The following is a 23,373-nucleotide window of genomic DNA, read 5'->3' on the forward strand; positions in this document are numbered from 1 at the left end:
AGAAAATGTAGATTTGCATGAACAAACTCTTCGTAGTTTGCTTAAAACGATATATTCGCAATCTAAGGGTCAAAGGACTATTGACCTCAGTATGATTGTTAGGAGAATCTATGATGTCTGGTTATGGGGCATTGAGAGTTGGAGACTCTATAGTTCTTCTAGGTATCTTTCGAAGGTACTGAATTGACCAGTATACTTCTAGAGACAAGAGAAGAACAAACCATTTAACCTCTTATGTCTCGAAGTCACTATGTATGAATTGCATCGTTCTTACCTTAATCCTGAAATGAGACATGTGATTTCACACCTTAGTATTCTCATTTGAGAAAGTCAGAGTTCGGACTCACTATGTGATTCCGAACAAGGCCTATTGGTGAAGTACTAATTTGTGAGAATGTCATGAATAACTTTGTGAAGTTCTTATAGATATAAAATTCATGTACAAGATTGTTGAAATGCAATGTATATCACCTCATGCTTTGTTCCTTGGAGTGTGAATAAATGAACTGGGCAGTGTCCAAATTGAGTCTTGACTCTTTTGGATGAAACAATGTGACTTGTTAGCTCCTCGTCAATACATTGTTTCTAACTTATTCACAAGCGACAAATGAGTTGAGAAAATAACAGGTAGAAGGGTAAAATGGTAATTTTGTAAATCCCGACTAGCTGATGATATTCATGAAGGGTAAACACTGATAATATTCTGTGGATCCACTCATTACAATTAGGTTGAATTCTTGAGTAGAAAATAAATTCATTTGAACCGAGAGATTTTCAGTGTCAACTCTTTAGTGGAGTCAGTTGACATTAAGCTCAACTTGGAAAAGGTTTGTGAACTTTTGAGTCCAAGTATTTTAGCTCAAGCTTTGTTCATTTGGATCCATGAGGTCACTGTCATGAATCACATCGATTAGGAATAGTTAAACTGGAAGCTAAGTCAAAACAAGAACGGGACAAGTTTTACAAAAATTGTCAAAAGGGTATTCTTGTCTTTTGAGACATAGGATGAAATGAATGTCAATAAATTTTTGACATGGTCATTTGATGACATGTATTGTTGTCGCTCGTTTTCGGACAACTATTTAGGAGCCCAAAGTGGTTAGACCCAAGGCCGGACCAAGCGGTCTCATTTCGGCTCGAGCGTGTCGGACTTGGTATCCCAAGTCGTCCCTTAGCTGTGAATGTCCCTTGAGTTCGTCCAAGTACTTGAAAAGGAAGAAAGAACAGGTGAACTAGGAAGGGAAAATAGAGGGGATTCCTCTGTTTACCTCTTCGACGCTCAACATTACTAGGATTGAGGTGGAGTATAGAGGTTTTAGAGGTGGTGAGAGGCCAAAGATGAGCGAAACGAGTGAAGTCTGAGTTCGACAGCGTTTCAGGACTCAAAATTGGGTTACCTTCAGGAAAGGGCGAACCTCTGTATTTATAGGCGACCAAGGGGTGTTTGGGGAACGCCTTGGCCGTGGGAAGACCCTAGGGTCGGCCATTGGCCGGCCATGCCTAGGGAGGGCAATGGCCGGCCATACCCAGGGTTGGCCATTGGCCGGCCATGCCCAGGGTCGGCCATTGGCCGGCCATACCCTAGGGTCGGCCATTGGCCGGCCATATCTAGGGTCGGCCATTGGCCGGGGATAGCTAGGGTCGGCCATTTGCCGGGGATAGCTAGGGTCGGCCATTAGCCGGGGATAGCTAGGGTCGGCCATTGGCCGAGGCAAGCTAGCATCGTCCATTGGCCGGGGCATGCTTTTGCCGGCCGGGAGGCTGCTAGGCGGGAGCTGGCCGGACGGGACTTGACCGGCCGGGAGTCAGCCGGACGGGACTTGACTGGCCGGGAGTCGACCGGACGGGACTTGGCCGGCTGGGAGTCGGCCGGACGGGACTTGGCCGGCCGGGAGTCAGCCGGACGGGACTTGACCGGCCGGGAGTCGACCGGACGGGCCTTGGCCGGCTGGGAGGTGGCGTTGTGATTTTGCCCTTGTCGATCGTTGACGGGCCGATAACATAGCCCCCCGAGTTTCCGGTCGAGCGTGGGTCGAGTGGAAACTAAAGAATCACGTTGACGCGTGGACTTCAGACGAACACTCTCGACTTTGCGAGTGCGTCGCAGAAAGGCTTTTAACGCATCGTGAGGGATGGCTTTGGTGCGTGGCGAGGGACGACTTTTATTCGTCACGAGGGACGGCTTTTGTGCGTCGTGAGGGACGGCTTTTGTGCGTCGCGAGGGACGACTCTTTCGGGTCGCGAGGGACGACTTTGGTGCGTCGCGAGGGACGGCTTTTGCTGTCTTTCTTTTTACGTGCCTTATGTTCTCGACATACTATCGTAATCGATTCACACGATTTTGTCGGTGTGCGTTTTATTTTCTTGATTTGCCGACGAGGGCGTAATAGATTTGCGCGGCTTGGTAGTGCGCGGCTTATTTTCTCGATTTACCAATGAAGGCGTAATCGATTCGCACGTCTTGGGGGTGCGTGGCTTATTTTCTTGACTTACCAACGAAGGCGTAATCGATTTGCAAGTGTTAAGGGTACGTGGCTTATTTTCTCGACCTACCAATGAAGGCGTGATCGATTAGCATGGCTTTATTGTGCGTGGCGTATTTTCTCGACCTACCAATGATGGCGTGAACGATTTGCACGGCTTTGTTGTGCGCGGTATATTTTCTCGACCTACCAATTACAGCGTGATCGATTTGCACGGCTTTATTGTGCGCGGCTAATTTTCTCGACCTACCAATGACGGCGTGATCGATTTGCACGGCTTTGTTGTGAGTGGCTTATTTTCTCGACCTAGCAATGATGGCGTGATCAATTTGCACGGCTTTTTGTGCGTGGCTTATTTTCTCGACCTACCAATGATGGCGTGATCGATTTGCACGGCTTGGGCCTTGGGGGGCCTTGGCGCCACATTTGTGTGACGAGGTTTTCCGTGGACGCTGGCTAGACCAATTTCGTCCGGTGGGCGCAGGCCTTTGAAACCCAATTGTGACTCGCTGCCTGCTGGCGCACGAGCTGGGCGGCGAGCGTGACCGTCCTACCTCAAGAGCGTGGCGCCCTTGGGAGCGCGTGTTATGCGATAGGCGGGGTTAGGTGTAGACTTGATCCCCCGGTGAGTGTGGCACCTTAGTGTGTTGGAATTGATCTAGGGTTTAAGAAAAAGTTTAACGCTTCGCAAAGCGGCGAAATTTTAAAAATTTTCTTTTCAAGTAAAAACAGTTTTTTACTAACCTAGACAAAGAGCAAGTACATATAAATAAAAACTATAATGAGCATAGAAGTTTACTAACCTTTCTTGAAGCTTGAACTTTGAGAAGGTTTTGGAAAGTTGCAATGCTCGTCTCCCCTCGCAGCACGTCTCTCATTCTTTCCTCGGCACCTCGAGCAACCACGAAAGTTTCTATCACTAAATCACACTACCAGAAATATGGGATACAACTACAGTTTTTTTTTTAACTCTAGTTTAGCCTTTTAATGGGGTCTTTGAATACAGACTACGGTCACCTTTTTTTAGGTCTATATTAGACTCCAGTCGAATATAAATTTGTAGATAATGGTCTATTTTTCTCTACAGCTAATATAAAAAAGTAGTGGTAATACTCAAAAAATTAAAAATGATCAAAATTTCACCATTTTTAAATGGAGGGAAATTTCCCACAAAATTTTGGCACATTTACACTTCAGTCAAATGTAAAGAAGGAGTTGTAATACTCAATACATAAAAATTACCAAATTTTTTACAAGGTGGGAAATTTCCCTCCACTATCTGTTGGAAATTTCCCTCCACTATTTTATCTGGCCAAATTGACTAAGTATAGAAAGATTATATCACTCATGTTAAACATATCAGATTCAATGAAAAATGAGAAAAAAGAAAAAGAAAAAAGAGAACCGAAGAGAGAGACTCACCGCGATAACCACCGCTGCGAAAAACACCGCCACTATCACAAATATCTCACCCCGACCATGCTCACCGGTAAATCCCTCTCTCCGAATCTCAGTCATCTCTCTACTCAGTATTTCCCTCTTCTTCTTCTTCAAATTTCTCAAAGGATAATAGGGTTTGAACCTCTTTTCCTGGCTCGGTTTGCTTCTTCCACTACCAGAAAATTGGTTCTAGGTTATCTAGGGTTTCATCTGAGATGTTTGGGTTGATAGAATCTCTCTTTCTCGCTCTTCCTAACTCTGTCTCTAACTCGCAGACCTGGTTCACCGTGTTCCTGGACGATTCTTCACCGTCCCTCTCCGTGGCCATTCAATATTTTCCGCCCCTCTCCGTCGCCGTACGATTCTGCTCCATCGCATGTTAATGTTTGGGTTTCGGCGAACGTTAATTGCAGGTAATTTCATGGATTTAGAGTTTCGATTTTGAACTCTGATTTTGGGTTTCTGAAATTGATTGAACGTGGTTTGATTCATCTCAGTTGATTTGAATTTATCTTGTCTAATTTAGTGGGTCTGATTGTGATTTTTTATGAGTTGAGATGTAGGGTCTAAATGATTTCACAATGGCTTCAAGAAAAGCTGAAGAAGCAGGTTTGTATTTTTCGACTTTATTTCTTCTTTCACAATTTTTTTTACATTATTCGATTCCCATTTTTTGTTTTCTTGATCGTAATACGAAAATAACCAAATATGTTAAGCTTGGAGGCGATTTCAAGCGGTGCAATGGCTCAAGAGCTTAGTGGGTACGTTGGGATTGTCGAACGAGCCTTTGAAGAGAAAATTCCTTTTTTGCTTAAGAAATGGAATCATTCTCTGCAATACCATCAACAAGATTCACCCAGGAGCCGTTTCCAAGGTATCGATTCGCATTCTAATCTCATCTCGTTTATGAACCTTTAAATCCTCATAACAGGATTGTTAAATCTCCCCCTGTGATATCCGAGTCCCTTGGGTTTACATTAGTTAAAGTAATAAATTTTGGGCCCGGGAAGAGCGGCGGCGGAGGAGGAGAGTTTATCGATCTTCCGGCGATGGTGAAATTTCTACATAATATCTACTATTTATCTTGTTTTCTTCCTAATTATAGAATACAAGAAATTTCCTTTCTTGACTGATATAGAGTTATTTTGGTAGTAGAACTTCGAAGGATGTATTTGTAAGTTATTTTGATCAGCATCTAAATCGTTACCAAGTACATTTGTTTCATATCTGGATTTGTTTATTTGACTTTAATCGAACTGAATAATCATTATTTATACTATCTGCCCTTTTGATGCTTTTTAGTTCCACTAAACATGAGATTATGCCATAAGCCATCGGGCAATTCTCGCTCAGATACTGTTCTCTTGTATAGTACTATGCGATGTATCTATTCTGATTTTAATTTTGCTCTGTAGAACTTCCTCTCCGTCTGGCTGATTTCGGTGTCCTGCATCGTAATGAAGCAAGTGGCGGTTCTGGAGGAGACGACGATGGAGGTTTTCGACGCGGAGGTAATCAAAGGGATTCAGAGCCCGATGGAGGAAGGGCTGATTCAGGCACTGAAGCTCGCGATGGGTTGTTGTGCTCCGGTGCCGGCGGTGAGGCCGGCCATGGACGAGGTGGTCAAGCAGTTGGAGGAGAATAGGCCCAGAAACAAGTCTTCTTTGTATAGCCCTACCGAGACCAGGAGTGATATTGGTGCACCTTTCTGAGGTTTTTGTTTTTTTTTACGTTGGCTTTTCTTTTTCATTATTGTTTCCAGTGTTTACCAAAGGACAATGGGGTTATTTATTTAGGCGATCATATTGATGATAGTTTTTTTTTTAAATCTTTATGGAAGATTTCTGTCTGGCTAGATGTACATCAATATCTTCTCTTTATTAAAAGTGTTTATTCTCTAAATTTTTTTTTTTGTGAAAATTAGGAGGCTGGAGAATGAAAGGATTTCTTTAGGAAATTCCTTGACAATTCCATTGCTTTTGATCGACCCTTAACACAAGTAAAGAAAAGAAAAGAAAAAAAACTACACAATCGAGAGAGAGCTGAGCATTATCGAGAGAGAATCAGCGAGACAGAGATTGGGCATGAGATTGAAACACGTTGAGAAAGAAAAGAGTGAGAAAGGCTGAGAGAAAGAGAAAGAACAGGATCAGAATTAGAAGAGAGTCATCGAAGTTTGTTTATCTCATAAGAAGATGTACGGCAAAGGAGCTGTAAGTGGATTCTCGCCAGTTATTCACGAGTTTCTGAGGTAATTTTCTCCTCTTCTATTCGTGAATTAGGGCTTCCTTTTGATTCTACTTGATTTCGGAAATTGAATGGTTTGAGGATAAATTTGATGGCGATGTTTATGATTCACGTCGTTCTTGTTTCTCGCGTGCCTTTGTTTGGTTTGATTGTGATTCTCTTGAGTTAGGTTTCATGAATTTGGGGTTTTTGTGGGTAAAGGGTTCTTGATTATTGGTGCTGAATTGATGCTTGATTTGTGATGATCATTGAATTTTTCAGAATCTTTGTATGATATATCCACTGCCAATATTATTTCATATTAGGTCTGATTGTTTCAGTTTCATTACAAAAAATAAATATTTAACCCATTCCTTTAAATCACAAGTCCAAATGAGCTTAGTCAAGCTTGGTAGTGTTTTGAACTATTTTTCTGCTCTTGATTCTTTTCTTTCTTTCTTTGAACAGGTCAGGAAAGAGATGGAAACGGTAGACCAAAGCTATTTCTATGTCAAAGTTTATGTCAAAGGTCTTGGCAGTGGAAAAGCTATTTTTTTGAGTTGGATCCTTCCAATTCAAAAACTTACTTGAGAAATTGGTACATATTTTTTTATTTGAGGCTATTTCTATGTCAAAGTTTATGAGAATTGAATTGGAATTTTGTGATGGGCCTGATGATTCCGATTAATGTTTGTCGCTTGATTTATGAATGAAGCTTATCAATTTCTATCCTAGTTTTCTTTAATAATTATGATGCGCATTGGATGATGTAGTCTACATTAGCAAGATGTGACTTTGAAGCACATCGGGGCAGCAATGCGGGGCAACAGTGAGGCTTTCCTAGTTCATCAACGAAGCTAATTGATTTCAAGAGTGAGTCTATCCACAGTGGGTCTATGAAAAATTGTAAGTACTTAGTGTCTGTCCTAGTCTCTGTGTGTGTTATGTTAGGTAAGTGTGATTTGATCATGTGTGTGTGAAATATTATTGTTAGTGTCTAATTAGTGTTGGGTTCAAAGCTAAACAATGTCTCAGGGTGTTAGTACATGGTGTGGCTTTTTCTTATGTCTCAGGTGTTTATGATTTTGTGTGATTTTGGTGTGTTTTTCCCTTGCCTGCAGGTTCAATGGGTTCACTATACTAACTTTTCTTGTAGGGTCTCCTTCAAAAAAAAAAAAAACTTTGCTTGTAGTGTCATAAACAAATTGTAAGTAATTTATCTTTTCCAAATATTTGTAATGCCAAATTTATGCATGTAAATGTAAATGATATTTATGATTGATTTAATGAAATATGAGATTTTTTTTATATTATTATTAGGTATTTTTTGGATATTCATTTATTATAAATGTAATTTAGTATAAATATTTATTTAAAGATATATTTTTATTAAAAAAATTGCTCTACATAAATAAGATGTAGTCTATATTGTTAAAATCGAATTTCATGGATATAAACTAGAGTTAAAAAATGTAGTCTTCAAGAGAAAAGACTGGAGTCATAGGCAAAGAGATAAGACTCCAGTGCAATAGATGCCACAAAAACATAGTAGTCTGTCTAACTCAATTAATTATAACTACTCTTTAAAGATGTAGTGTTTATTGACTCGCAACTTGAACAACTACAATATAAAAAAGTAGTCTTTAACAGAAAAGAATGGAGTCATAGGTAAAGAGATAAGACTCCAGTGCAATAGATGACACAAAAACGCCGTAGTCTGTCTAATTAAATCAATTAAGACTACTTGTTAAAATTGTAGTGTATATTCTTATGTAATTGAGTTATATATAACTACATCATAACGCTGTAGTATTTATAGATGAGACTAGTAAGACTACATCTATAAAATGTAGTTATATATTTTAACTACAGTCTTATAAAACAGATACACTACGGCCAAAAATTGAAGTCATAATCAAAGAGATAAGACTCCAGTGCAATAGATGACAGCCGGTAAACTGTAGTCGACTTAAAATGACTACGGCGTTCGGCAGTAGTTAGAGGCCAAATTTCTGGTAGTGTCACTCGAAATAAAAGGAATCAGTGAGTGGGCACTTTTAAACACTACGACTTGAGAACGAGTCTTAAAGTCCCAGAGCTAAACTCTAGGTCAAATGAGGACCTATGTGCCAAAACAATAAAACGAAATTGACTAGAGAGAGAGAGGAGAGGGGCGGCCAAGGTTCTAGAGAGAGAGTCTCTCAAATCTCTAAAACTTGGATGAATGAAATGAAGGGAATGAGGCCTCTATTTATAGGGGAGGTTTTACCTTCAATAAGGTTGTTTCCTCTTTCATTGAATATCACATATTCATGAGCAAATATTGCTCTACTTCCCTTAGAGTCACACGGCCAAACAAGCTTCTAGAAGCCTTTGGATTTGTTTCCTCTTTTGTTCCCTTCCTTACTTGGCTGAAATTCCCATTACCATGTATAGGAAATTTGTTTCCTCTTTTTCTTTTGGCAAGTATCTAAATACATTTATGCACAAAATATTCTCTCTTTCTTTGGGTATGTTGGGCGCCCAAGACTCATCTAGAAGGAGCTTCTAGAGGCTTCTTCATTTGTTCATGACAACATGAGAAAGACCCATTAAGAATTTTCAATAAAATTCTTATGAAATGAAATTAATCCACAAGGCCCAATTAATCTTATTTTGGCCGAGTGACATTAAGTCATCAAATGAACTTGTCAAAAAATTTATTGACATTCATTTCATCCTATGTCTCAAAAGACAAAAATACCCTTTTGACAATTTTCGTTCTTGTTTTGACTTGGCTTCCAGTTTAACTATTCCTAATCGATGTGATTCGTGACAGTGACCTCATGGATCCAAATGAACAAAGCTTGAGCTAAAAATACTTGGACTCAAAAGTTCACAAACCTTTTCCAAGTTTAGCTTAATGTCAACTGACTCCACTAAAGAGTTGACAATGAAAATCTCTCGGTTCAAATGAATTTATTTTCTACTCAAGAATTCAACCTAATTGTAATGAGTGGATCCAAAAAATATTATCAATGTTTACCCTTCATGAATATCATCAGCTAGTCGGGATTTACAAAATTACCATTTTACCCTTCTAGCTGTTATTTCCTCAACTCCTTTGTCGCTTGTGAATAAGTTAGAAACAATGTATTGACGAGGAGCTAACAAGTCACATTGTTTCATCCAAAAGAGTCAAGACTCAATTTGGACACTGGCCAGTTCATTTATTCACACTCCAAGGAACAAAGCATGAGGTGATATACATTGCATTTCAGCAATCTTTTACATGAATTCCATATCTATGAGAACTTCACAAAGTTACTCATGACATTCTCACAACTTAGTACTTCACCAATAGGCCCTGTTTGGAATCACATAGTGAGTCCGAACTCTGACTTTCTCAAATGAGAATACTAAGGTGTGAAATGACATGTCTCATTTCAGGATTAAGGTAAGCACGATGCAATTCATACGTAGTGACTTCGAGACATAAGAGGTTAAATGGTTTGTTCTTATCTTGTCTCTAGAAGTGCACTGGTCAATTTAGTACCTTCGGAAGATACCTAAAAGAACTATAGAGTCTCCAACTCTCAATGCCTCATAACCAGACATCATAGCTTCTTCTAACAATCATACTGGGGTCAATAGTCCTTTGACCCTTAGATTGCGAATATATCGTTTTGAGCAAACTACGAAGAGATTCATGTAAATCTACATTTGTCTCTTCGTAAGTTGTTTAGTTTGTTTATGGACTAAAGATTAAGGTTTTTATCATAAAACTTCAAACAAGGAAGATTGAATGAACGTTTTAACTTTTTATTAATGAATAAGCAATTACAAGCAAGAGTCTACATGAGACTTTATTACATCAAATGTAGAATATAAAGATTACAATTATTCTTGTGGGCACCATTGACAACAAACTCCCACTTGACTCAAAGAAGATGTGTGTAGTCCTTCATGCCTAATCCCTCTCGATGTTGGTCGAAGACCTTGTTCGCTAGGGCCTTTGTGAATGGATCTGCTACGTTGTCCACCGTTGAGATCTTCTTCACTTCCACGTCTCCGCGCTGCACGATCTCTCGAATCAAATGGTATTTCCTCTCAATATGCTTAGAGCGCTTATGGCTTTTGTTGTCGGTCGTTTTCGGAAAACCCGAGACACCGAAAAAGCACGTCGCTCAAAGGGCCGATGGTCAGGCCGGAGGTCCTGAAAAGCGGCAAGCCCCCGAATCCTCGTCCAAACTCTTGACTCCTTGAGTCGAGCTTAGCCCCTCGAGTTGAGACTTGAGTCGGTTCCTCGAGTCGAGCCTCGCTCTTAGAGTTGAACTTTGAGTCGGTCTCCTCGAGTCGAGCTTCGTTCCTCGAGTCGAGCTTCGCTCCTCAAGTCGAGCATCGACTCGAGTCCTATCCGTCAAACAAACATTTTCGTCAAAGGCCCGAAATACCAAGCGTCTCAACGGGCCCGGAAGCGAGACGATCGCGAAAAGCCCGCAGAGACGAAGCCCAGCGCGCGCCGCGCCAGCAGGGCTGCGCGCAGCGCAGTGGGCAGCGCTGCCAGCGCGCCCGGCCAAGGCCGCGCCGCGCGCTGAGCGGCACAGACCGCGCGCTGCGGGTCGCGCGCCGCGCGTTGTGCGCCGCTGCCTCTTGTGCGCCTCCACTTGAATAGGGGTGCGTTCCTAGTCCCACATGGACGACAAAGGACCCCCTTAGGGTCCCCAAACACCTATATAAACCCCCTCCCATTGAGGGGAAAATCATCTCTTCATCTCCTATCGACACGCTCGATTTCTTGCTCTTCCCTGCTTCTTTGGATGCCATTTTTGGCCTGAAGCAGTCTCTCTACTCCCTCTCTCGTTCTCAGAGGTTCCGAAGCACTCACGGGAACTTCCCGGACGTCGCTCCCTCTGACCGAACGTTCTCCGGTGCTCAAGCACGCCCCTAGGGTTCTCTGCTAGAGTTCCCCTCGCGCGTCTAACACGCTAGACGCGTACGCGGTCTCCGAGGTTCTGAGACGTTGCCGAGGACTCCTCACGCCCCGTCTCCTTCGTCGAGCACGCTTCTCCACCGAGGTTCCACGCCTCATATTGTGTCTTTCACGCCTGAACTACGTTCTGACCTGATCCCACGCACGGGTACGTAGGCAGCCGACACCCAAGGCACGGTCACTCCTCCTCACCCCCTACCTCTCCCGAGAGGCGGGTTGATCGGAGAAAACCTAGCTCGAGACTTTCGAGTTCCCACTCTTGGCCCGGGTGCGATCACTTCGTCCGGCTTTGGATCGAACCGCCCGAGGTTTTCAATAGTTGTTCATTTTCGTGCGACAAAATTTTGGCGCTAGAAGGAGGGGACTTCCCGACCTGTTCAGCCCGAAATCCCTTCTGTTCATCTTCTTCTTTTCTTCTGCGAGCTCAAGTTTCACGAACTTGAGAAACGATGAGTAGCCAACCACCCGTACGTTCTGAGGGCGTGAACAACCCCGAAAACGTCACTGGGACCAAGAAATACTTCTTGCGCTCCCGAGCGCATGGTGACGAAGAGTCGCTCCACGAAGAGAGCTCGACCCGCTCACCATCTCCATCTCCTGATAGCAGGGACAACCGCATCATGGAGTTAGAGGAGAGTATCCGCCGACTGAAGACGAAGAACGCGAGGTACCACAGCCGACTGGCTGCGAAACAACCCGCGCATAACACAATGACCCCCAACGGGGATCCTGAAAACCTCAACGAGGAAAGCCGTGACCGCGACCCTGATTACGAGGGTACTGATGAGTCGGAGGATATCGAGACTTCTCTCACGAAGGATGGGGGACTCCCCGCCGGGTTTGAAGCCGGTCCTTCGAATCCCCTACCCCGGATAGGCGATGCGCCGGCAGCTTCTCAAGAGGGGAATTCCCGACGTTCAGCTCTCGACCGACTAGGTCCGAGGGAGAATGTTGCGGAAAGTCAGGGCACGCGGAGAGCGCGCCGTCGCAGACGAAACCTTCGCCTCCGTACGACCAGCCCTGACCTTAGGGACCGCCTCACTGCTCAACGCATTGGGCGTGGCAATGATCTGAGAGAGCGACTAAGCTCTAGACCCAATATCCCGCTGGCAGCCCCAACTAACGGGAACCGCCGCGCAGGTCAAGGGTCTAACGAGAGGCTGCAAGTGACTCCTCCCGAACAAGGGGTTACTCCAACGATCGGTCTCGATGTGGTCACTATGATCCACAACCTTCGAAATGAGGTACGAGATCTCCGAGAATACGGAATAGGTGGAAGCGCCTATGGGGTCGTTGATGAGAATTCATCGCCTTTCACGGCTCAGATACTGGCCGAGGTTTGTACATGGAATTTCAAGCTCCCGAACCTCACTCCCTATGATCATCCAGCACTATGAAACCTGGACGACGATGCAGGGTGTTTCTCCTGGCGCCATGTGCCAAGCTTTTAGTTTGACCCTCGCCGGACCCAGTTTTGAGTGGTTCAAAAACTTAAGGCCAGGAAGCATCCACTCGTTCAAAGACCTGAAGGACATGTTCCTAGCATGGTTCGCTACATCTATGGTCCAAAAGAAGACCAAGATGTACCTGTGGTCAATCAGGCAAGAGAGTGGCGAGTCTCTTAGACGATACCTCACCCGATTCACTGAAGAGTCAAACAAGGTCGACCGCTTTGATGACGGTGACGCAATTGCCGCTATCATAGAAGGCTTGCGCACAAGTGACTTCCTCAAGTTTGTCGTCGGCCGTGTCCCTTCTACCATGGCCGAGTTAATGACTCGAGCTAAGACCTTCATGGGAGTCGAAGATTACTGTTGTCGCTGTTTTTCGGACAACTATTTAGGAGCCAAAGACGGTTAGACCCAAGGCCGGACCAAGTGGTCTCGTCTTGACTCGAGCGTGTCAGACTTGGTATCCCAAGTCGTCCCTTAGCTGTGGATGTCCCTTGAGTTCGTCAGAGTACCTGAAAAGGAGTAGAGAACACGTGAACTACAAAGGGGAAACAGGGGGGGTGCCCCTGTTTACCTCTCCGACGCTCAACATTAGTGTGATTGAGGTGGAGTATAGAGGTTTAAGGGGTGTTTAGAGGCCAAAGCTTGAGAGAAACGAGCGAGGTACGAGTTCGGCAGCGTTTCAGTGCTCAAGAATGGATTACCTGGGTCAAGGGAAGGACCCTTGTATTTATAGGCAGCCAAGGGGTGGTTTGAAGACCCCTTGGCCGAGTGAGAATGTTTGGGTCGGCCTTGGAGGAGGCTGGGTCGGCCAATGGCCGAGTGAACATGGTGGTGAGGTTCACTCGGCGATTGGCCGAGTGAAGGTCTTGGGCCGGCTGAGGTTCATTCGGCCATTGGCCGAGTGAACTGCTGGAAGGTTCACTCGGCCAATGGCCGAGTGAACTGCCTTGGTGGCTGAGGGGTTCACTCGGCCATTGGCCGAGTGAACTGCTGGAAGGTTCACTCGGCCAATGGCCGAGTGAACTGCCTTGGTGGCTGAGGGGTTCACTCGGCCATTGGCCGAGTGAACTGTCCAATGGCCGAGTGAGCCATTTGACCCAGCCAATGGCCGGGTGAGCCATTGACTCGGCCCATGGCTGGGTTTTGACTTGGCCATTGGTTTGGACCGGCTCCTGGTTGAGTCAGGGTTTCGCCGCCCAAGATCTCGTACCAGCCATGTGGGTCGAAGAGATGCCCTTGTTCCCGTTGGCCCTAGACGGGCCAACAACAATTACCTCGACGGCCGCAAGAGCACTAATCAAAGTTCTCGTCGTCGAGAAGAACATAGCCACGAGCAAGGCGAACCCCGTAAAAGAAGAAACAAGGGAAATCAGGTTCCTAATAACCAACCCTCTGTACCCCAGAAGCCGCGACTTGCGGAAAACTTCAAAGGATACTCGTCGTTCACGCCGTTGAACACGGCGCCGAAACGAATCCTGGCTCTGGCACGTGACAAGTTCACGCCCCCGGCTCCAATGAAAAAGGATCCCGCGACTCGCGATCGATCCAGATATTGTGAGTTCCATCGGGAATACGGTCATTTGACCTCGGAATGCTACAACCTCAAAAGGCAAATTGAGGCTTTAATCCAACGGGGTGAGCTGAAAGAGTTTGTGTTACGTATGATTAGCGCTGCGGGCCCCACCACGAACAGACAATAGTCTAGTCAGGGAGGAGGAACAGCCACTGCTGACCGAACCACGGCTGCTGCCAACGCCAATCCACAACTCCACGTGGTAACCACCATATTGGGAGGTCCACAAGATGGGGATTCAGCCCGACAACGGAAGAAATTCCTTAGGGCCGTGGCTCAGGAAGACGTTGCTATGCACGTTAACTTTACGTATGAAGAACCTCTGTCTGTGCCTCACGAAACGATGTATTTCACCAATGAAGAGGCCAAGCGAGTTATGCATCCGCACAATGACGCGATCGTGCTCAAAGCCCAAGTGGCTAATAACCTGGTGAAAAGGGTTCTCATCGATAACGGCAGCGCTGCCGACATAATTTTCAAGTCCACCCTAGAGCGCATGAAGCTCGGGGGGCTGCGTCCGACTCCGACCCAAACGCCATTGTTTGGGTTAACAGGAGAAAAGGTTATGACCGAGGGCATCATCGACCTGCCGGTCACCTTTGGGACCCCTGGAGGAATTGAGGCCGTTCACATGGTCCCATTCCTAGTGGTTGACTAAGAGTCGCCCTATAACTTAATCATTGGGCGACCCACGTTGAACCGGTTAAGGGCAATCACTTCCACGTACCACCTACTGGTGAAATTCCCCACCGAAGAGGGAATTGGCATTATGGCAGGAGACCAGTCCCAAGCCAGAATATGCTACGTGCAAGGAGTTGATGGCAAATCCGCGGGAAAAGCGGTCAACACAATCTTCCAACTGGAAGACGATTACCCATGCAACCTAAGGGATGCAAGGAAGTTCGGAGAACTTGACCCCCGGGATGAAATCGAAAGACTCAAGGTGGAAACCTAAGATGATCTTGTGCCAATCGTCCTGGACGAATCTAAGCCTGATCAGGTTGTAAAGGTCGGCACCCGACTTCCACTCGCCATCAAAACTCAGCTTACTGCCTTCCTCAGGGAGTTCAAGGATGTTTTTGCATGGACCCATGCGGACATGCTCGGAATCGATCCCGAGTTAATAGTGCATCGACTGAACGACGACCCAAAAGTCGCCGAAAAAGTGCAGGCTAGACGAATGTTCAACCCGGAACGGTACCTGGCCATAAATGAAGAGGTCGAGAAACTCATCACCGCAAACTTCATTCGAGAGGCTAAATATCCCAAGTGGGTTGCCAACGTGGTAATGGTGAAAAAGCCTAACGGGAAGTGGCGAATTTGTATAGACTACAAAGATCTTAACAAAGCCTGCCCTAAGGACTGCTTTCCACTCCCGCACATCGAACAACTGGTGGACGCCACGGCCGGCCATGAACTTCTAAGCTTCATGGACGCCTATTCAGGCTACAACCAAATTCGAATGCACGAGCCCGATCAAATTAAGACGACCTTTGTCACCGATCGAGGTCTCTATTGTTACAAGGTCATGCCTTTCGGCCTTACGAATGCGGGAGCAACGTACCAGCGCTTGGTAAATCGGATCTTCGCCGATCAAATCGGCAAGACAATGGAAGTATACGTGGACGACATGCTCGTTAAAAGCCTACTGGCAACCAATCACGTACGCGACCTAAGGGAGATGTTCACAATCCTCCGCCGATATAAAATGAAGCTCAACCCCAACAAATGCGTATTCGGGGTTGAATCCGGGAAGTTCCTCGGTTACATCGTCAGCCGACGAGGCATAGAGGCGAATCCGGAAAAAATCAAGGCACTCCTTGAAATGAAGTCGCCAAGACGAGTCAAAGATGTACAAAGCCTGACCGGTCGGATTGCCGCTCTGACACGCTTCATGTCTAAAGCCACCGACAAGTGTCAGTCGTTCTTCAAAGCTCTAAAGAAGACGGACGGCTTTGAGTGGACGGACGAATGCGAAAGTGCCTTCCAAGAAATGAAGGCCTACTTTGGGTCCCCACCATTCCTCTCTAAACCAAGAGAAGGCGAGACGCTATACGTATATCTCGCCGTCTCTGAAAGAGCTGTAAGTGCTGTCCTTGTCCGCGAAGAAGACAAGATCCAAAGGCCGATCTACTACCTGAGCAAAGCCTTACTCGACGCGGAAACACGTTACACCGAGATTGTAAAACTTTCTCTGGCTCTCGTAACGGTAGCTAAGAAGCTACGACCGTACTTCCAAGCTCACCCAATCGCGGTGCGAACCGAGCATCCGATCGGTAAAGCTCTTCAAAAGGGAACATCGACTCGTATGGCGATCTGGTCCCAAGAATTGAGCGAGTACGGGATTGAGTTCCACCCAAGAACGGCTATAAAGGGTCAGGCCTTAGCCGACTTCGTGGCAGAATTCTCCTATACTCCCGATATGGGAAGAGCAGAAACTGAGCTAAACGATGATGCGTTAACGGAAAAGGAAAATAGACCCAACGGGTCCCATCAGGGAGTTATACGTAGACGGGGTATCTAATGCTCGGGGGGCTGGTGCCGGAATAGTCTTGATTAACCCCGACGGGGAAAGGCTGCGATACTCCCTCCACTACGGCTTCCAGGCCTCCAACAATGAAGCCGAATAGGAGGCGCTCATTGTAGGAATAGAGCTGGCGCATAAGCTCGGCTCCCGTAACCTGCGAATACACTGCGACTCGCAGTTGATCGTAAACCAGGTAAAAGGAGATTACACCGCCAAGGAACCTAATATGGTTGCGTACCTGGCTAAGACAAACTCCAAACTCGATGCCTTCTCTTGGTTCGAGATTCACCAAATCCCGAGAGAACAAAATTCGGAGGCTGACGCGCTTGCTCGCCTCGGATCTGGCATCGACGAAGACGGATTGGGGACCGTACCCATTGAATTCCTCCCACGGTCATCCGTCTCCCGAGACGAAGTCGGGACCATAGAGGTGGCATCTCAGCCCACTTGGATGGACTCAATTGTCGAGTTTCTACGAAGAGGGGAACTCCCCGAAGACCGTAAGGAAGCCGATAAGCTGAGGGCCTTAGCATCCAAATACACGCTCCGTGAGGGCATACTCTATAAGCGCGGTTACTCGACGCCGCTGCTCCGGTGCCTCGATAGCGTTGAGTCGACCAAGGTCCTCCGAGAATTTCATGAAGGCATCTATGGGAACCACGCCGCTGGAACTTCCCTCGCGCTCAAAGCGCTTAAGCAAGGCTATTTCTGGCCTACCATGAAGCGAGATGCTTGCGAATGGGCAAGGCGTTGCGATAAATGCCAGCGCTTCACGGAAATTTCGCGACAGCCTCCGACCCCATTAAGTAGCATCGTTGTCCCATGTCCCTTTGCTAAGTGGGGCGTGGACATCATTGGTAAGCTTCCTAGAGCGCCAAGGCAATACGAATATGCCATTATCACCATTGACTACTTCACTAAGTGGGTAGAGGCCGAGCCGCGTGCCAGAATAACTGAAGCAAACACGACAAACTTCATCTGGAAAAGCATCATATGCAGACACGGTATCCCCGCTTCGATTGTGACCGACAACGGAGCACAATTCGACAACGCGCGAGTAAGAGATATCTGCGACCAACTAAAGATCAGCAAGACCTTCTCCTCGCCGCGTCACCCTCAGGCCAACGGCCAAGTCGAGGCAGTCAACAAGACTATCAAGAGCAACTTGAAAAAGAAGCTCGAAGACAAGAAAGGCGCCTGGGCCGAGGAATTTCCATTCGTCCTATGGGCATATAGGACAACCGCGTGAAACGCCACCGGCGAAACACCATTCTCCCTCGCGTACGGGATCGAAGCTGTGGTTCCAATCGAAACAGAGATACCCACATTCCGAGTCGATACGTTCGACGAAGCGGAGAACGACGAGGCCATGCGCCTTGAGTTGGATCTAATCGATGAAAAGAGAGCGGAAGCATTCAGACGCCTCGCCGCACAGAAGCGCAAGGTCGAAAGATACTACAACTCCAAGATCAAAAGGCGAACCTTTCCCGTCGGAAGCCTCGTCCTCAGACGAGTGTTCCAGAACACACAAGTCCAAGGCGCCGGCGTCCTAGGCCCGAACTGGGAAGGTCCTTATCAAATCCGCAAAGTCATTCACGACGAAACATACTACATCGAGCACACGGACGGAACTCCGATTCGCCACCCGTGGAACGCGCAGCACTTGAGGCAGTACTACCAATAGCTAGCGTTCCCCGTATTTTTATCGCTTTTATTCCTTATTTTCAATAAGGCCTACGAGCCAATATTTTAGGATTTTAAATTTATCGCAAGTTTTTTGCAAAAGTAATAAAAATCGAGTTTTCCATTAAAAATTCGTTTTGTGCAAGTTTCTGGTTATAAAAACTTAACTTATAACCCAAAAACTTGGGGGGGCTGGCTATGGTAAGGAAACTCTCAAAACAACACGCTCCACCAAAAAACAACGTAAGACCCCTACATGGCGCACGTAAGACGCCTACATGGCGCAACCTAAGACGCCTACATGGCGCATTAAGACGCCTACATGGCGCACGTAAGACGCCTACATGGCGCAACCAAGTCGTCTCTCGAGACGCACCTAAGACGCCTACATGGCGCACCTAAGACGCCTACATGGCGCACTTAAGACGCCTACATGGCGCACGTAAGACGCCTACATGGCGCAACCTAAGACGCCTACATGGCGCACGTAAGACGCCTACATGGCGCAACCTAAGACGCCTACATGGCGCACTTAAGACGCCTACATGGCGCACGTAAGACGCCTACATGGCACAACCGAAGACGCCTACATGGCGCATTAAGACGTCTACATGGCGCACGTAAGACGCCTACATGGCGCAACCAAGTCGTCTCTCGAGACGCACCTAAGATGCCTACATGGCGCAACCTAAGACGCCTACATGGCGCATTAAGATGCCTACATGGCGCACGTAAGACGCCTACATGGCGCAACTAAGTCGTCTCTCGAGACGCACCCAAGACGCCTACATGGCGCACCTAAGACGCCTACATGGTGCACTTAAGACGCCTACATGGCGCACTCAAGACGCCTACATGGCGCAACCTAAGACGCCTACATAGCGCACCTAAGACGCCTACATGGCGCATTAAGACGCCTATATGGCGCACGTAAGCACCTACGTAGCATGGCTAACTCGCAGTTGAAAAAACTTACAGAGCGCCAACCGTCCAAGTGGCTGGCGTACCTGAAAAGGTATCCTGCTGAGGTAAAGGAATTGGCAAGACCATTGACACAAACACTTGCCTATCTAAACACGCCATAAAAGATGAATGTGCAAAAACGTTCATAAAAATAAATGAATAATATCTCACAAAGAAAAGGGCAAATGCCCCAAAATCCTAGTAAGCAAGCGCTAAAACAAGTGCGCTGAATGGAAAAAACCTTAAAGAAAGCATGCGCTAAACACTTGCGCAAGAAAAATAAAGAAAAATAAAGGCAAATGTCACTCGGCGGGATCGCCGCCTATAGGATCGGCCCCGTCGAGTGGTGGGAACAACGAGTCAAAGAAGTGGAAGGTGACCCCCCGAGAAGCATTCTCGGTAGCTGTGGCATCCCGACACTCAACCGCCACCGCATGTCTTGTCTCCTCGACTCCGACGTCAAAGTCGTCTTGAAGGTCGGACGCAAGCTGTTCCGCCGCGGCTTTCTCCTCGGTAACCCGAGCCACCTCCTCCGCCAAGGAGTCGCGCTCGCGCTCCACTCGAACACGGGTAGCCTCGCTCGATGTAAGCTGGCCCTGGAGAATGCCAACTTCTTCCGTGCGCGACTCCAACTAGCGTCGAAGGTCCCGCGCCTCGCTCCGGAAGACCTCAGTCGATCGGGTCGCCACTTCGAGAGCTTGACGTTCCGACGTTAGCTCCTCAGCCATCTTCGCCACCGCTGACTGAGCACGGTCGCATTTGCCGCGGGTAACTCATAATTCCACACGGGCCTCTTGAAGCTGCTCGCGGAGACTCGCGAACTCCGCCCTTGAGTGAGAACTTCGCTCGGCACGAACTAGCTGAGACTTCGCTTGAACGAGCTCCTCCTGAGCAAGGCTCATCCGTCTGATGAGGTCATGAAGGATCTTTTCGCCCCGGGTCGCTCGACCAAGCACCTGAGAAGGCAAGGAGACAATTCAGCAAAAGGCAAAGCCCCGAAACAGACAAGGCAAGATAAACTTACTCTCTGCGCGTCAAAAACGCCGTGGCGAAAGAACTCCACGTCACTACTGGCCACGATGCTCTTCCTCATCTTCATCGAGGATTGAGCGAGGCCCAGGGAACATTCCCCCCTAACCTCCGCGGCCTCCACGTCGACCATCGAGTTCACACGCTTAGAGTCCGAAGACGTGTCTGGTAGAGCCGAGGAAGAGGGTCGCTTCAAAGAAGCGCGAGGGCCGTTCTCTGGTGTATGACCAATGTCGGGTTTCTCCCGACCGTTTCGCGCGGTAATCCGACAACGGACCGCCGCCAACGACTTCGGATCTCAGGAGGCCTTCGCCAATCGCGCCCGAGCCCTCGCCCTAGCCGAAGAGACTACAAAAGCGACAAAGTCAAAATCCTAAGCTAAGAACAAAAGCAAAAAGTGCGAAACGTCGACATAAATTGAAGACCGCCGCTCGAGAGAGATGATGCGGCACTGGGGGCACTCTCGGTCCGCTGACTGTCGCCCCGGCCAGGTGGAAATGGTGGGAACCACCCGGTAGAAGCCATCAGCTCAGGGGAGCGAAATCGTTCGACGGCCTTCCGAGCCTCCGACACTCCCCGGATCTCCTTCATGAAGTCGAGATCATCGGCCCCCGCGTCAGCAGAAAACTCGGTCAAGGGGCCGAACCGGAGCGGAGCGTCGCCAAAAGCCTCGCCTCTGCGTCAGGGGTCTCGGGCTGAGAACCCCCTGGCTCCACGGAAGGGCTCCTGCCCTCCGGCACAGCCGCGGCAGCCGCCGACGGTACCTCGGGACGCTCCGATGCGAGGCCTTCGGCCCCCGGGCATGTCTCCGAATCGCCTCCGGGATCTTCAGACTCGGGACCAAAGTCGTCCATGCAGTGAATCTCGCCGAGGACCGACTCTAGCGGAGTCACCGCATCAACGTCCGCGATATCTCCCGGCGCACCATGAGGGTCTAAGTTGGATTGCGGCACGTCAAGGCAGGCTTTGTCACGAACCCCCTCGCCATCTAAGTTGATCACGAGGCGACGGGCAGGTTCCCCGGACGTGGGATGATCAAACTCCCCACCTGTGTCGCGCCCAGCTGGCGCGCACTCTTCTTGAGGCTGAGCAGCAGACACGGTCGCGCCCAGCTCGCCTTCCTCGAGCCACTGCTCTACTCCGCTTGGATTCTCTTCCACGTGCAGAGGAATTTCCCCTAATCCCGCGAAGAGATCGTCCTCTTCATGTTCAGAACCCTGAAACAAGAGAAAGAAATCAATCTCGGGACTCTCAGTTGAGAAAAGGGGAGGGACACCCATAATGCAAACGTAAAAAGAAAAAAGAAACAAGCGTAGAGAAAGAGAGAGAAAATAAAATAAATAAATAAAGTGAGGAATAAGAGAAGGGGGGGGTCTATTTATAGACTTCTAGGGGGGTAGGAGTCGAAATCCTACTCCCACAAGGAGAAAAAACGGAGGAAAACTCCAAAAAGTCGGAGTTCCGCCGCGCAAGGCGAACCAGCCCTGCGCACGGGGCGCGCCGCGCGGGTCGCGCTGCACAGACCGCGCGCCGCGCCGTCCAGGGAGCGCGCCGCGCGGCCTCGTCAAAAAAAAAAAAAAAAGAAGAAGAGGAAAAGATTTTTCCTCGGGTGACGGGACATGGGAAATATTTTCCTCAAACACCCAACTAGAAGGACAAAAAGTTCATTGCTGGGAACCTCCCGAGCGACGAACTTGGGGGGCTAATGTTGTCGGTCATTTTCGGAAAACCCGAGACACCGAAAAAGCACGTCGCTAGGGCCGATGGTCAGGCCGGAGGTCCTGAAAAGCGGCAAACCCCCAAATCCTCGTCCAAACTCTTGACTCCTTGAGTCGAGCTTAGCCCCTCGAGTTGAGACTTGAGTCGGTTCCTCGAGTTGAGCCTCGCTCTTCGAGTTGAACTTTGAGTCGGTCTCCTCGAGTCGAGCTTCGTTCCTCGAGTCGAGCCTTGAGTCGGTCTCCTCGAGTCGAGCTTCGCTCCTCAAGTCGAGCATCGACTCGAGTCCTTTCCGTCAAACAAACATTTGTGTCAAAGGCCCGAAATACCAAGCGTCTCAACGGGCTCGGAAGCGAGACGATCGCGAAAAGCCCGCAGACACGAAGCCCAGCGCGCGCCGCGCCAGCAGGGCTGCGCGCCGCGCAGTGGGCAGTCCTGCCAGCGCGCCGCGCCTGGCCAAGGCCGCGCCGCGCGCTGAGCGGCACAGACCACGCGCCGCGCGCCGCGAGTCGCGCGCCGCGCGTTGTGCGCCGCTGCCTCTTTTGCACCTCCACTTGAATAGGGGTGCGTTCCTAGTCCCACATGGACGACAAAGGACCCCCTTAGGTTTTCAATAGTTGTTCATTTTCGTGCGACAACATCTTCGAGGTTACTTTGAGTTAGCGATAGCCCCACTATTATCACAATAAAGGGTCATGGGCTCGTCGACCTTTGGAACAACTTCCAATTAGTTAAGGAATTTTCTAAGCCATACAGCCTCTTTGGATGCTTCACAAGCAGCCACATATTCTGCTTCCATTGTGGAGTCAGCAATGCAAGATTGCTTAATACTCCTCCACACAACAGCTCCACCATTAAGGATGAACACAGATCCCGAAGTGGCTTATCTGGAATCCTTATCCGCTTGAAAATCGGAGTCGGTATATCCCGTCATAGTCAGGTCAGTACCTGAGTATGTAAGCATCAAGTTCCTAGTTCTTTGAAGATACTTAAGAACATGCTTAACAGCAATCCAGTGCTCGGGTCCAGGGTTGGATTGGAAACGGCTAACTACGCCAACGGCGAAACAGATGTCAGGTCTAGTGCAAAGCATAGCATACATGAGGCTTCCTACGGCAGAGGCGTAAGGAATTTTCCTCATGTCTTCAATCTCTTGTGCAGTCTTGGGAGACTGGTCCTTAGAGAGTGAGACTCCATGCCTAAAGGGTGTTTGGCCCTTCTTGGAGTCTTGCATCGAGAAGCGATCCATTACCTTATCAATATAAGATGCTTGAGAGAGCGACAGTGTCCGGTTTTTCCTATCTCGA

Source organism: Urtica dioica, chromosome 3, assembly GCF_054948205.1.
Source record: "Urtica dioica subsp. dioica isolate 48M chromosome 3, U.dioica_male_clone48M_v1_H2, whole genome shotgun sequence".
NCBI classification, from domain to species: domain Eukaryota; kingdom Viridiplantae; phylum Streptophyta; class Magnoliopsida; order Rosales; family Urticaceae; genus Urtica; species Urtica dioica.